Genomic DNA, 16843 nt, shown 5'->3' on the forward strand with positions numbered 1-16843 from the left:
GGGCCAAATGGCCTCCTTCTGTGCCGTAATGACTCTATGGCCACAATTTTGCCGGCGTTCAGAGTGCAGGTACTGAGGTGCGTCTGCTGTCAAAATCGAAATGATTGACAACGGGTTGGGAACTGATGTAAGCCCCCAAAGTGCGGACTAAGTGATATACAAAGTCGACGACACTGGCTTGTTGTAAGAAAGACAGACCCAATAATTGAAGTAAAAACGGTTTATTCAGGCCTGGGGAGCTGTGGCTCTTGCGTCCCAACACAAGGCTCCGACTCCACCGAATCTCTTGAGGTTTACACAGTTATACACATTTTCTGAGACCTCCTACTCCAGAGGTCCAATCGATTTAAAAGTCTATACATTAATCACTAACTAGGTGTGTCCAACTTATACAAGGTAGCCTATAACATAAGTTTCACTTTTCACTGCAGGGGCCTGTGGACCCTCTGATTTCTTGGAAATGAGTCATCAGGTCATGTGATTTCTGAGAAACGAGACCCTCTCTCTCTTGACCACTACTAAGTTTCGTTTTTCCAGAAAAGGATTATGTCAGTGTCTCTTTTTGTAAGTTTCATCTCTCTAAACTGGTATGGTCATTTCTGCAATTAAACATACGAATAATTAGTACATTTCATCTTTAAACATTTTGCTGCCGCAATTGCGTTCTACTAAACGTGCCCTGTTACGCTCATTTTTAAATCTTACTTCAGAACCCACGCCGAACCCGCCTCCATGTAAACTTTCAAAGTGTCGGGTTTGCAATTTCAGAACAGACCCGACACCAAGCAGCGGGGGAGGCATTTAAGATAGTTAAATGCTTGTTAAACACTTGTTAACTACTATTTTGCCAGCCTATTTCCATTTTCCCACTTTTTTAATGGGGTTCACGTCATTGGAGATCACGTCAGGTAAGTAGGTTGGGTTCTCTATGTCTCCCCATTGCTGTGAATAGGTGACAGCTGCAAAAGTGGTATGAAAGCTACCATTTCACAGCCGTTCACTTTCCAATATCAGGAGCCTGAGCCTTCAGGACTTGGAAGACACTTTTGAGCTGTATGCCGTTTGGAAGTGTTTGGAGTAAACTCTCTATCCACTGTCATCTCCTTGGAGCAAGCTCTCTCACCATTGACAGATCGCTTCTGTCTTCTCAACTTCAGCTGCCATCTATTCCAGCAACATCGGTGCCTTTGAAAAAATCTCACCTTGGTCCTCTGAATCCCTCCACGATCAGCCCCAACATCACCAGGCACACCAACATCACCAACAACAATACCAACCTTCTCCGCAATCACCTGATGCTGCACAGGACACAGGGCATCAGCACCCGACAACATTGCTGCCTGGGACGCCAGGGATGGCATCACCATGGCCAGATTTACTTCACTTGACACTATATACCCTGGCTGTCACATGATGCGCCAGGTTGGCACCACTCCACACCAGCACCATAAAGCATCCCATCAATGTCCAAGCCATTCCTTTCACACTCATCACAATTGGCAGGGGGGCGGGATGTTATGTCTCAACATTCACTGGAACTCACTAAGACACTTCCAAAGGTGAGCACAGATCTGCCCAATGAGGCAAAGTGTTGAAAATATAGATTTCAATATTTGACAACACATTAACGGAAACTTCCCATGAACATTGGCTAAACCACCCAGGTACCTACCCTTGTGTGTTGTTTGTTCATATGCTTGCAGTAGGTTGAGGGTGAGTGTGAGGGGTGGCTAGTGAGATGGGGGTGTGATAATGTAGATAGAGAGGGATGGGTGGAGGTGCAAGGTAAGTTGGTGTGAGTAAGGATGTGCAGGAGTAGGGTAGGGAAGGCAGAGTGATGGGGATGTGATGAGTGGCACAGCAGGATGAGGTTGAGTGTAGCTTGGCTGTAACGTTTCGTGATCTACTCAGATCATTGAAAGGTTTGCGCCACTGCAGCCTGGTCCTCCTGATGACATCCCTGCTTGTGCCCTCCTGTGCAATGTGCAACCAGGCTGCATTGATCTCCTGGAGAGGTCTCTACCGCCCATGGGAAAGGACGCGAACCTCCCTGCGTGTTGTGACTCCCTTAATAAGCATACGGAGGGAGTCATGGGACAGCCTGCATGCAGCCGTGCACATTTGAGCAGCACTTGTCAGTGTTTGCAGGACCTCAGTGCTGTAGAATACTGTCAGCAGAACTGTCAGGATCAATTTGGACATGGCCCCTTTAAGGAAAGTGGCTGATGACGCGTCATCAAATTACGTCATCAGACCCGCTTCCTGTTAATTGGCCGGGAACCTCGCAGGGCGGGCTTAACAAGCCCAATCAACTAAAAATCGTTTGGAGAGTGCGGGCTGCAGTCGGCAGTGGGCTGGGACCGCGACACTGACCCCGGCCGCCCCGGACCCACCTCGGTCGGTGAAATCGCAGCCTATGACTCTAGGAGAAGGTTTGTTCCGTAACCACGATTAATTTGTGCAAACTTGACTATTTGAAAGAATTGTTAATAGCCCTGAAATTAGGATTGGGAGCTTGCCGCGCGTGCAAGCCCCCGATGTGCACTCACCCGGCGCGCCGACATCTGAAGCCCGGGCCTGCTTGCATTTCCTGTCACTGACCCGGTTCAGATGTCGGCGCGATGTGCTTACCTGATCCAGCGGCGTAGTTAGTGCGATGTGCCGGCTGGGATCAGGTGAGCACTGTGCAGCCAATCAGGGGAGGGGAAACTTCATTCATGAGTTTGAGAGTAAGAACTGTCAAACTCATGAAAAGTATGGGCTGCCAAAACACTACTTAAACTTTAAATAAAATTTTTAAAAACATCCCGCTGATTATATTAACTATAAATAAGTTTTTAAAAATATTTTAAACAATTAATCAAATTTTTGAAAAAAATAAATTTTTTAAAAATAGGGTCTAAAACTAAACTTACCTTACTGTAAATTCTTTAAAAATAATAAACCTGTGGAAAAAAAATTTCTAAATTGTACTAAAAGACCACTTACCTGTAAAACTAAATACTTACGTCTGGTTTTTCCACGCATAAAAACCGGAGAACTTTACACTCGGGCAACTCTGGAAAAAAAAAGGAATTTCAGCGCGCACGCGCTGCATCACAAGTTGCAAGTGTTCTGCCTCTTAACCCCTTGGGTCAGAGGACAGGAAATGCCGGTTTTCAGCGCATGCGCTGTGCATGCTGAAAACCGGCAATTCCTCCGGGCACAGGTGTGAGTACCCCGTCCGTACTCACGCGTTGTGACAGGAATTACTGGGCCAATGTGCTTAATAGGACCTTATGAAATCCTTTTGCCATGTATGTTGAAATTAGGACCCATGATAAATGCAATTAGTATCAAGTGCATTGCTTTAGTAAAGCCTGGATTGGCACACTCACTTATGGGACAGAACAATTTAACTGTGCATTGATGAGGCAAGTCGTTGCTGGCAGAAGCTTCAGATTCTTCGAATGTTTAATAGTAATCTGAGCGATGGGACTTCATTTATGCAGTCACGTTCTTTTCTGATCATGTTTGTTTTCTGCCACGTACATGTTCGAGTCTTTATATATAAAAAAAAGTGGCTGGAATTAGTGTGTTACTTGTTGTGCAAGTCAGACCTAGGAAGCTTTTATGGCTGAGGGAGTGCTGCACTGTCAGAGATGCCCTCTCTTGGATGAGACATTAAACTGAGGCCCCGTCTGCTCTCTTGGGTGAATGTTAACAATCCCGCTGCACTTCTCAAAGAAGAGCTGGGGGGTTTTCCCCGGTGTACTGACCAATATTTATCCCTCAACCAACAGCACTAAAACTGATTATCTTGTAATCATCAAGTTGCTGTTTGTGGGACCTTGCTGTGCGTAAATTGGCTGCCGCGCATTCTACTTTACAACAGTAATGACACTTTAAAAGTACTTCATTGGCAGTGAAGTGTTTTGGGCGTGCTGAGGTCGTGAAAGGTGCTATATAAATGCAAGTTCTTTCTTTTTTTTATTAAACATATTGGCCCAGAAATTCAGCTCTCCCCGGGTGAGTACGCACGGGGTACTCACCTGTAGGCCGATTGGAAGTGACGGTTTCCTGCATGCACTATGCATGCGCGGGAAACCGGCACTTCCGTTCCTCTGAACGAAGAGGTTCAGAGGTCGAAGGCGCGCGCAGGTGAGTCTGCGCGTGCGCTTTGAACTTAGCTTTTTTATACAGGTTTTCACACGAGGTTAAGTCTCCAGAAGTTACACATTTAAAAAGCAGGCGTAAGGCCTGCTTTTTGCAAGGTAAGTGGTCAATTAATTAAAATTAAAACATTTTTTCCACAGGTTTATTAGTTTTAAATACTTTAAAGCAAGGTAAGTTTATTTTTAGGCCCGTTATAAGATAAAATTATTTTTTTCAAAAATTTAAATTATTGTTTAAAATAGTTATTTAATGTAATTTATAGTTTATTTAACAAGTGTGATTTTTTTTTAAATTTATTTGAAGGTTTAATGCTATTCTGGGGCTGGTAGTATTCATAAGTGTGACAGGTCTTCCTGCTCCGATTGGCTGCCCATGGCTCACGTGATCCCAGGGGATGCATCGCACTAACTACGCCCCTGGGACACGCAAGCACAGTGCGCCGGCACCTGGGCCAGGCCCCGGATCGGAATTCCACGGGAGCCCAGAGCTCAACTGCCGGCGCGCAAGGTAAGTGTAGGTTGGGGGTTTGCACCCGCGGGAAGCCCCCGACCCGAATTTCTGGGCCAATAGAGTGACTTGTACACCAACATAACTGAGGGACCTTTTACCAAAATGTCAACTGTAAATTAATGAAAAGATTTAGTCCAAGACTCACAGCATCTTCTGGTATGTGTACAGATATACATTTGTTTAGATATTTATTGTAAAAGCTCGATACCTATCAGGTTTCAAGTCTACAGCTGGCAGTACACTGAGTCCTTAACTTAGCAATACATTCCAAGAGGTTTCACAGAGATAAGGGAAAGAGGGAGAATGGGCACTGAGCAAGAGTGGGGAGGAGATTAGAGGTGTTACTGGCCAGTAGAAGCTGACAAGAGAAGAATGGATATGCTACTTCCTTATTAATATGGTGGGCTATAGAATGTTTTTGACAATATCATTCATTCCCATTTATTTGTTCTGTCTATTGTTTTCTTTGTTTTTCTTCTTTTTCATTCCTTTCATTATTTTAGTTTATGCCTTTTCTCAGTCTTCTCATGCTTTGCTCTGTGAAAGAGACGGCGCAGAGTCGATGGGCCGAATGGCCTCCTTCTGTGCTGTACATGGCCTTCTTTGATCTCACAAAGGCCTTCGACACTGTCAACCGTGAGGGATTATGGAGTGTCCTCCTCAAATTCGGCTGCCCTCAAAAGTTTGTCACCATCCTCTGCCTGCTTCATGACGACATGCAAGCCATGATCCTGACCAATGGTTCCACCACAGACCCAATTCATGTACGAACCGGGGTCAAGCAAGGCTGTGTCATCACACCAACGCTCTTCTCGATCTTCCTTGCTGCAATGCTCCATTTCACCCTCAGTAAGCTCCCCACTGGAGTGGAGCTAATTTACAGAACAAACGGGAAACTGTTCAACCTCCGTCGCCTCCAGTCCAGATCCAAGATCGTCCCATCCTCTGTCGTCGAATTACAGTATGCAGACGACGCTTGCGTCTGCGCTCACTCAGAGGTCAAACTCCAAACCATCGTCAACACCTTCACCGAAGCGTATGAGAGCATGGGCCTTACACCAAACATCCGTAAGGCAAAGGTCCTCTACCAACCTGCCCCCGATTATCAAAATCCACGACAAAGCCTTGGACAACGTGGACCACTTTCCAGACCTCGGGAGCCTACTGTCAACAAGGGCAGATGTCGACGACGAAGTCCAACACCACCTTCAGTGTGCCAGTGCAGCCTTCGGTCGCCTGAGGAAGAGAGTGTTTGAAGACCAGGACCTCAAACCCAGCACTAAACTCATGGTCTACAGAGCAGCAGTGAAACCCGCCCTTCTGTATGCCTCAGAGACATGAACCATGTACAGCAGGCACCTCAAAGCACTGGAGAGGTACCACCAAGCTGCCCCCGCAAGATCCTGCAAATCCATTGGCAGGAAAGACGCACCAACATCAGTGTTCTTGCTCAGGCCAACATCCCCAGCATCGAAGCTTTGACCACACTCAATCAGCTCCGATGGACGAGTCACATTGTCCGCATACCCGATACGAGACTCCCAAAACAAGCGCTCTACTTGGAACTCTGACACGGCAAGAAAGCCCCAGGTGGGCAGAGGAAATGCTTCAAGGACACCCTCAAAGCCTCCTTGAAAAAGTGTAACATCCCCACCGACACCTGGGAATCCCTGGCCCTGGGAATCCCTGGCCCAAGACCGCACAAAGTGGAGGAGAAGCATCCGGGAAGGCACCGAACACCTCGAGTCTCTTCGCCGGGATCAAGCAGAAGCCAAGCGCAGGCAGCGCAAGGAGCACACGTCAACCCAAGCACCCCACCCACCCGCCCCTTCAACCACCGTCTGCCCCACCTGTGACAGAGACTGTAGGTCCCGCATTGAACTCATCAGTCACCTGCAAACTCATTTTTAATGTGGAAGCAAGTCATCCTCGGTTCCAAGGGACTGCCTAAGAATTGTATGATAAATCTCACGATTTGATCTAGTTGCTGCTTGTAGCAAAATCGTAAAGAATTGTCAGGAAATGTCCTCTGGTTGCTGCTTCTGGTGAAGTTGTAAATGCATTCAAGAAGAACCCACTGACAATTTCGCAGGAACTTACTGACCAGAGGAAAACTTCTCGCATTTGTTTACGATGTGGCTGTACGTAGCAAGGGGAGGAAATCATCGCCACCTGGGATTTGTTCATCTGGAGATCAGATGAATCTGGAGATTGCATATCACTTCCTATTGAAATGGAGCTCCCTAATCTGCAAAATACTTTTATTGCGGTGACATCATGCATGTGCCATACTCTCAGTAGGAGCACCACAAGCAGCAGAATCTAGTATCAGTACCGTCGACACAATAAGAGTTGGTGGAGGCAATGTGCTGAGCAGCATCTAAACTTGGAGCCAGTATTCAGTTCAGACCAGTATGATCAAAATTCAATGTGACCCATCCCATTTCCCCAAGGCCTGAATCAGATGTTAATAAATTACCAGCCAATGAAAATGCTGCATTTTGACTCGCCTCAAAATAATAGTGGAAAAGTCTCATTACACATTGATTTCCCAACTTGCTTCACAGCAGATCATCATAGAGAAGCACCCTAGGACCCTTTTTCCCCCTCTAAGCTACAAGTAGAAGATGTACCAGCTTTTTCCAGTTCTGATGAAGGGTCCCAGACCTGAAACGTTAACTCTGTTTCTCTCTCCACGGATGCTGCCTGGCCTGCTGAGTATTTCCAGCATTTTCTGTTGTTATTTCAGATTTCCAGCATCCGCAGTATTGTGCAATTATATGTACAGTGATGCCTCTTGTATATATCTCTGATCTACGTAAATTGCTGATGTGTTAATGTTTTCCCTCAGTCCCCAATTCCTTCGTGGCAATAGCTAGCTCTTTATATGCAGATCTGCTTGTATATCACCTTTTATATCTTCTCTGACCTTTTCCATAGAACAAATTTCACTGTAGCTCTGTTTGCTATTTATAATATGGATTGGACCACAAATTCTGAAAAACTTCAGAAGTGATATCCTTTCACTTCTGGGACCTGAGATCAAGCAGACATGAAAAAAAGTCTTTGACTGCTTTGAGTTTTAAGTGAAATGAATTTGGTGCCACTAGTCCAAGTCCTCATACGAGGATGCATTGCGCAAGAATTCCCTAAAAATTTTACCTCTGGCATGTTGTTAGCATAACTTTGAATCCCTGCACCGGAGAGGGAATTGGGGTAAACATAACATGAGAAAAGGATTCAGGGGGAGAATGGCTGCTCAGGTGCCTGGTGGGGATGTCCTCTGGCATGTGCAGTAGCTGGCTCGCTAGATTGAGCAGTTGTGATGCAGGGGCCAAAGCAACACCGATACATGGCAATGATCTGTATGGTGTGAGATGTGAGACAAGGGCAGACAACTCAGCATGTTAAAGCCCAGTCCTTCCAATGCTGGTTTGGTCAGTCTGTCCATTCTGAAGTTGGGTTTCCATTTCTATGTGGGGACAGTTTTACAGCACAGAAGGAGGCCGGTCGGCCCATTGCGCCTGTGCCTGCTCTCTGAAAGTGCTCTCCACTTAGTCTCATTACCCTGCCCTCTCCCCATTCACACCCAAATCAACACAGGTCAGGGCCAAAATCATGCTGACGTTTCCAAAATGAAATTTCAGCATGGGTTGCATTTGCAGAGTCACCCTCCTTCTCTTTACAAGTCAGAACATTTTGCACTGCCAAATATAAAATTTAATTTGAAGCAGTCTAACCTCACTCAGGGTGGTCACGAGGATGGAGCATTTGGAAAGTAGAACTGTCACACTCGTGTGGGTCCTCTAAGAGGTTGTGGTATTAGTAATTACCTTGCTAGAGCAGGAGGAGTTTGCATGGCCCCTGGCTCTTGCCATGGCTGACCCAAGAGCCCTTGATGCTTCTACGGAGTGCAAAGTGTCAATAAAATGGTTCATTTCCCAGCATTGTCAATGTTCACCTTGATAAGCACATGCGTGCAAAATGGGAGGGAATGGCCTAGTATTCATAGATGGATGGTTGGATGAACATATGGGTAGACACATGGGAGATGAACAATTTTTTTTCTTTTTAAATACATTTTAGTACATTTTTATCATTACTGACACTTAGCATCTGGCAGTCTAATCATCTGTGCCCAGACCTGAAATGTGTCATTATATATCGCAATTTGTGAATGTTCCACTTTCTATCCATTTCCTCAAATGACTTAGGTTTCTCGACTACAGATCAGTGATATGTTCACTGACAGACATAACCAAAGAGTGACTTTTTTTGCTGCCTAACATTTCATAAACTCCTTGTGCGTGAAAATGTTAAGTCTTACTTGCAATTTTACACACACTTTGTGTGTTCAGCACATAAAAACGTTGGCCGTGGGATTTGCTCGCGATCAAAGTGTAATTTATTTTTCATTCAATTAGCAGCAGTGGTGTGTCCATCATTAATCCGACAATATGAAAGTTGTCGCCCGTCACCAGCATGGAATGCATTGGCAATCGCTATCTGTAGTGACAGCCTCCATTCGCACAAAGTAGAGCCCAAATAATAAAACCATCCTATAAAATGAACAATTATGTCTTATCGTAAAGCATTGGATAGTCTAGATTAATTTCAAGGCAGTGATTTAACTCCAGCAGTCAGATTGCTTGTAATGTCACTGAAATCCCTTGGTCGAGTAATTATTTTGCAATTGTAACCCATGGCAATCCTCCAGCGTTAGCCCCGTGGAGTGGACCTGAGGTAACTGTTTCAAAAGATCGACAGAGCCAGAAATAGAAATTAGAAATAGGGCCTTGAATTTGGGCACTACAATTCATCTGTGTTCTCCGGTATACTTGCACCTGCTATAATGCCCAGCATACTATTGCTGTTGCTTCAAGATTGCTGAAGGATTGTTGCATTCTGTCTCGGTGTTAGATTGGTTATCCACATGCTTTGGACAAATACCTCCTGAAATTGGCCCTGAAATTGCTGCAGCGGGGCATCTCACAGCGAGTGCCGTGAATTGGATTTTTTTCCACACCCTTCGGGTCAGATTAGAGTCATAGTCATAGAGTCATAGAGTTATACAGCACAGAAAGAGGCCCTTTGGCCCATCGTGTCCGGTCCGGCCAGCAAGCCCTGTCTATTCTAATCCCATTTTCCAGCACTTGGTCCATAGCCTTGTATGCTATGGCGTTTCAAGTGGTCATCTAAATGCTTCTTGAATGTTGTGAGGGTTCCTGCCTCTACCACCCTTTCAGGCAGTGAGTTCCAGACTCCAACCACCCTCTGGGTGAAAAGGTTTTTCCTCAAATCCCCTCTAAACCTCCTGCCCCTTACCTTGAAACTATGCCCCCTGGTTATTGACCCCTCTACTAAGGGGAAAAGTTCCTTTCTATCTGCCCTATCTATGCCCCTCATAATTTTGTACACTTTGTGCTGCAAAGTGCTGGAAATGTGAGTTGATAAGAAGGACAACGGGGCATCTGGGACCACGTGACCATCGGGCCGAGTGGTTTATCTCCTTAACCAATGAATTCAAGGATCGAGAAAGAAACAGAGCGAACGACGGAGAAGGACATAGGGTGAATTAGAGTCAAATTGGGTACAGATAGAGAAATAGAGGGAAAGAAAGATTGGATTAAGTGAGAGAAAAAAAAGAGACAGAATGGAAAAGTAAGAAATAAGTACACATTTCAAATGTAAAAAACTTGTCGGAACAATTTTACTACCTGCAGGAGTGAGGCTCCATGGTTTCAATTGTTCCCTTTCTGGATCTCCAAGGTTGAGCTTTATGTCAGGATCATTACTCCCGTCATTAACAGGGTCTTTACGACATGTATTACTGGCCCTAAATGTCTGTGGCGAGATGCATTCGTATTTATGGTGCAAATCCAGCAATTTCATGACACTCATGGGGAGCTTGATGGCAGACTCTCATCCTTGCGAGGCTAACAGCGGAGCAGCGAAAAATGTCTAGCAATTTGTGACGACTCATAACTCATGGCGAATCTTTTCCTCACCCACAAAATGCTGTTTTTTTTACGCATTAACAATGGCGGCCGCCGTGAACTCACCATTATTTTTCCAGCAATTTCTGGACCAGTAAGTCTTATGTCTACACGTAGTTCCTGTCTAGAAAAGCTTATTCCCTCTTGTCATGTCTTTGTCATAGTTTTGTGTCAGCTTCTTTCCACTATAAAATCCTGTGTCCACATTTATAATGGAAACTACCTATGCAAACTTCTAATTACACCCTCCCACCAGTGTAACATTTCAGGTTTATGTCTCCCAGCTGCTCAGCCTCTGCTGCAGAAAACTCATACTTCCAACCAGCTGCTTCTCAAACTGCCATAGGTCTTGCTATTTAACAAGGAACAATAATGTAAAATCAAAATATTATGTCAAAATAATGACAGAATAAGAGCATAAGAAGTAAGAGCAAGAGTAGGCCATATGGCCCCTCGAGCCTGCTCTGCCATTCAATAAGATCATGGCTGATCTTCGATCTCAACTCCACATTCCTGCCCAATCTCCATATCCCTTGATTCCCCTAGAGTCTAAAAATCTATCTATCTCAGCCTTGAATATGCTCAAAGACTGAGCATTCACAGCCCTCTGGGGCAGAGAATTCCAAAGATTCACAACCCTCTGAAGGTAGGAACTTAAAATGGAATCTTAATTCTGCCTGCGTGCCTTGATCCAATTTATTCCCCCACCAGCTAACCTTGCTTCACCTGAAGACTACACTTGATCTTGACTCCACTTGTGCAACCCCGTGTTAGACTGGCCCGTAAGCAGAAAGTGCGGAAAGCAGAACAACCTCCACAGCTTGTAGCCTTTGCGCAGTTTTATTATTGATATGTTTCTACAAAAGACATGTGGGCACACAATGTGCGCTAACATGTGAGCCTGCTTCAGGGGCACCAAGCCAACATCTCACTGCTCTTTCAACACCTGTAGGATACTTTTGATTTGGGATTGAAAGTGCTGGTCCCAGCTACCATGGTGCGTGGGAGAAATAATAACTAGGGCTGGAGCTGGCAAGGTATCATTATTCTGTCAATGTGACAAGGAGGCCTATTTTCACTTTGAAGGAAGGGACTCTAAATTTCTTCACATGTATATATATTTTTTACCTTTTGTACTGTAAAGATTAATCCTGCAAGGCAATAATTGGTGTGGTTTCAGATGATGTTGATAAACGTCTTAAGGCACCTGAACCATGGGATGTGTTTCCACGACACACTCTCAAACAATTATTGTTTCAGATATTCCGACAATCACCCCCCCACACACACCCTGCTGGACAGGGGCAGTTCCGACAATCAACCCCACCCCCCCCACACACCCTGCTGGACAGGGGCAGTTCCGACAATCACTCCCATCTCCCCACACACCTTGCTGGACAGGGGCAGTTCCGACAATCACTCCCCCACACACACACCCTGCTGGACAGGGGCAGTTCCAACAATCACCCCCCCACACACACCCCCTGCTGGACAGGGGCAGTTCCGACAATCACCCCCCCACACACACCCTACTGGACAGGGGCAGTTCTGACAATCACCCCCCCACACACACCCTACTGGACAGGGGCAGTTCCGACAATCACCCCCCCACACACACCCTGCTGGACAGGGGCAGTTCCGACAATCACCCCCCCACACACATGCCCTGCTGGACAGGGGCAGTTCCGACAATCACCCCCCCACACACACCCTACTGGACAGGGGCAGTTCCGACAATCACCCCCCCACACACGCCCTGCTGGACAGGGGCAGTTCCGACAATCACCCCCCCACACACGCACCCTACTGGACAGGGGCAGTTCCAACAATCACCCCCCCCCACACACCCTGCTGGACAGGGGCAGTTCCGACAATCACCCCCCCACACACACACCCTGCTGGACAGGGGCAGTTCCGACAATCACCCCCCCACACACCCCCTGCTGGACAGGGGCAGTTCCGACAATCACTCCCCCACACACGCCCTGCTGGACAGGGGCAGTTCCGACAATCACCCCCCCCACACACCCCCCTCTGCTGGACAGGGGCAGTTCTGACAATCACCCCCCCCACACACCCCCCTCTGCTGGACAGGGGCAGTTCTGACAATCACCCCCCCACACACGCCCTGCTGGGCAGGGGCAGTTCTGACAATCACCCCCCCACACACACCCTGCTGGACAGGGGCAGTTCCGACAATCACCCCCCCACACACACCCTGCTGGACAGGGGCAGTTCCGACAATCACCCCCCCACACACACCCTGCTGGACAGGGGCAGTTCCAACAATCACCCCCACACACACGCCCTGCTGGGCAGGGGCAGTTCCAACAATCACCCCCACACACACGCCCTGCTGGGCAGGGGCAGTTCCAACAATCACCCCCCCACACACACCCTGCTGGACAGGGGCAGTTCCAACAATCACCCCCACACACACACCCTGCTGGACAGGGGCAGTTCCAACAATCACCCCCACACACACCCCCCTCTGCTGGACAGGGGCAGTTCTGACAATCACCCCCACACACACACCCCTCTGTTGGACAGGGGCAGTTCCAACAATCACCCCCACACACACCCCCCTCTGCTGGACAGGGGCAGTTCCAACAATCACCCCCACACACACCCCCCTCTGCTGGACAGGGGCAGTTCTGACAATCACCCCCACACACACACCCCTCTGTTGGACAGGGGCAGTTCCAACAATCACCCCCCCACACCCCCCTCTGCTGGACAGGGGCAGTTCCGACAATCACCCCCCCACACACACCCTGCTGGACAGGGGCAGTTCCGACAATCACCCCCCCACACACACCCTGCTGGACAGGGGCAGTTCTGACAATCACCCCCCACACACGCCCTGCTGGGCAGGGGCAGTTCCAACAATCACCCCCCCACACACACCCTGCTGGACAGGGGCAGTTCCGACAATCACTCCCCCACACACACACCCTGCTGGACAGGGGCAGTTCCAACAATCACCCCCACACACACCCCCCTCTGCTGGACAGGGGCAGTTCCAACAATCACCCCCACACACACACCCCTCTGTTGGACAGGGGCAGTTCCAACAATCACCCCCACACACACCCCCCTCTGCTGGACAGGGGCAGTTCCAACAATCACCCCCACACACACACCCCTCTGCTGGACAGGGGCAGTTCCAACAATCACCCCCACACACACCCCCCTCTGTTGGACAGGGGCAGTTCCAACAATCACCCCCACACACACACCCCTCTGCTGGACAGGGGCAGTTCCAACAATCACCCCCACACACACACCCCTCTGCTGGACAGGGGCAGTTCCAACAATCACCCCCACACACACCCCCCTCTGCTGGACAGGGGCAGTTCCGACAATCACCCCCCCACACACACCCTGCTGGACAGGGGCAGTTCCGACAATCACCCCCCCACACACACCCTGCTGGACAGGGGCAGTTCTGACAATCACCCCCCACACACGCCCTGCTGGGCAGGGGCAGTTCCAACAATCACCCCCCCACACACACCCTGCTGGACAGGGGCAGTTCCGACAATCACTCCCCCACACACACACCCTGCTGGACAGGGGCAGTTCCAACAATCACCCCCACACACACCCCCCTCTGCTGGACAGGGGCAGTTCCAACAATCACCCCCACACACACACCCCTCTGTTGGACAGGGGCAGTTCCAACAATCACCCCCACACACACCCCCCTCTGCTGGACAGGGGCAGTTCCAACAATCACCCCCACACACACACCCCTCTGCTGGACAGGGGCAGTTCCAACAATCACCCCCACACACACCCCCCTCTGTTGGACAGGGGCAGTTCCAACAATCACCCCCACACACACACCCCTCTGCTGGACAGGGGCAGTTCCAACAATCACCCCCACACACACACCCCTCTGCTGGACAGGGGCAGTTCCAACAATCACCCCCACACACACCCCCCTCTGTTGGACAGGGGCAGTTCCAACAATCACCCCCACACACACACCCCTCTGTTGGACAGGGGCAGTTCCAACAATCACCCCCACACACACACCCCTTTGTTGGACAGGGGCAGTTCTGACAATCACCCCCACACACACACCCTGCTGGACAGGGGCAGTTCCGACAATCACCCCCCCACACACACACCCCTTTGTTGGACAGGGGCAGCTCCGACAATCACCCCCACACACACACCCTGCTGGACAGGGGCAGTTCCGACAATCACCCCCCCACACACCCCCTGCTGGACAGGGGCAGTTCCAACAATCACCCCCACACACACCCCTTTGTTGGACAGGGGCAGTTCTGACAATCACCCACACACACACCCCTCTGTTGGACAGGGGCAGTTCTGACAATCACCCCCACTCACACCCTGCTGGACAGGGGCAGTTCCAACAATCACCCCCACACACACCCCCCTCTGCTGGACAGGGGCAGTTCTGACAATCACCCCCACACACACCCTGCTCGACAGGGGCAGCTCTTGTTCACCCTAGCAGGGGCGCACAGGGGATGACTTTCCTCGGGCCACGTCCCGTTCCGCTGCCGGGTTTGATTTTTTGCAGAACCCCGCATTTATGTGTTGTCAAGGTCATTACACCGGGAGGGCGCGTGAAGCCCGTGGGGAAATTTGTCCTTGTCACTTTTTTTGTTTAATGAGAACAAAATTAGGATGCTTTTATCATCTCTTTTTATTTGTTATCGAGAGAAGCTATCAAATAAGATATGAGATAAACATAAAAAGGCAATGACAACTCATTTGGCAAGAAAACAGCATTAAAAACGAACAAAAAACTTTCCTTTGAAGGAGCTACATCACTGATTTTTTTTTTCTTTTGTGCAAACTGGATGAGGTCTCATCCGACATGACAGCACGGTGTCTGTAAAATCTTGTCAAAAAAAATTATTTATTAAAGAGAAATAATGAGGGAATTGGTTCTTCCCGGACAGCTGGTTCCGCCGGCTGCAATGACAGATGGCTTGACGGCGAGTCTGTTGCGTTTGTTTCTGTGCGGAACACTGCCTGAGAAACGGGCCAATATTGCAGCTGCTTCAGCGCAGCCCCCTGCAAATATGGCGGCACTTCCAAAGGCATTTTACAGCGAGGCCAGAATCGTCCTGTTCTGTGTTAGTTACCAAGGTGTCAACATGCTCGTGTGAAATCCCTCTGCATGTCAGTTGAACAAAGGCATTGGGCATTTAAAATAAATAGAATGGAGCTTTCATTAAAGGAACAAGCAAAGGAATTTCATCACAGAGGGATTTCCATCCTTATTTTTTAAGTGCTGATTAAGGGCCCAAATGGTAAAATGGTATGGGAATTAAGGACCTCCCCATAATGAGGCTAGAGCACCTGAGGATCTGATGAACGCTTCAAGGAAGGAATACTTCAAAAATATTTAATTTCCGTCTGAGGTGTCTCAATTCTTGTTATAGGGCCACCCTTACTTTGATACCCACCTTTGACAAGGCCTCAAGTGACCAACTCTTCAACGGGGATGCACTGCCCTATGGCTATACAAGAGAAAGGCAGCATTTTACTGGCAGCCAACAGCCAGCCCTTCACTAGTTGCGAGCACCTGACATTCCGGCCAATGGCACGCCCAGTGCACCATTGTCTAGATGTCGGAGGCACTATTAAAATATGTTAATGGATGGACTCGCAATATCGTGCAAAGTCAGCTGTGTGCCAGGATTTCATCATTTGGCCCAATGAGAGTTGACAGGTTAATTAGTAACTATTATAAGATTAGAGGTATTTAACAAAGGAAATGGAAAAGAGAAGATTAAGAGGGGATATGATCCAGGTTTTTACTATACTGAGGAATGGATAATAGAGATGCAAACAAGTTGCTTACCTTTTATTAATTCAGTGCAGGCTATGCATATAATACTAATGAGCCTCAAGCAAGATTGGAGATTAGAAGGATTCCCTCCTCTCAAACAAAGTGGTGGATATGTTGAATAAACTTGCAGATGTTGTTGCATTGTTACGTTACTTAAAACCATTAAAAGATCAACATATCTGGGAAGAATTAGATTGAGGGTGATAAGGATTAACGCCAATGGGAATTATCAAAGGTTGCATAGATTGTGGTGGTTCTCAAAAAGCTGAGACAGTAGAGATGGCATGTCAAGGAATACAACTGATCCGGGTATATAGAATATTGGATTAAAGTTAGACAGATA

At 48.0% G+C, this 16843-nt stretch overlaps 1 long non-coding RNA gene across 1 annotated transcript in view; it reads right to left on the minus strand.

Annotated features, from left to right (window-relative positions):
- Positions 1–205: 205 nt before the first annotated feature.
- Positions 206–16843, minus strand: part of LOC147124045 (uncharacterized) — a 66499-nt gene continuing 49861 nt past the window's right edge. The window contains exon 3 of the long non-coding RNA XR_015079530.1: positions 206–599. This is a non-coding gene — a long non-coding RNA (uncharacterized LOC147124045). The remainder of the gene's footprint in view (positions 600–16843) is intronic.

Source organism: Somniosus microcephalus, chromosome 1, assembly GCF_052327205.1.
Source record: "Somniosus microcephalus isolate GS21.2 chromosome 1, FLI_Smic_1.0, whole genome shotgun sequence".
In the NCBI taxonomy this organism is placed as follows: Eukaryota; Metazoa; Chordata; class Chondrichthyes; order Squaliformes; family Somniosidae; genus Somniosus; species Somniosus microcephalus.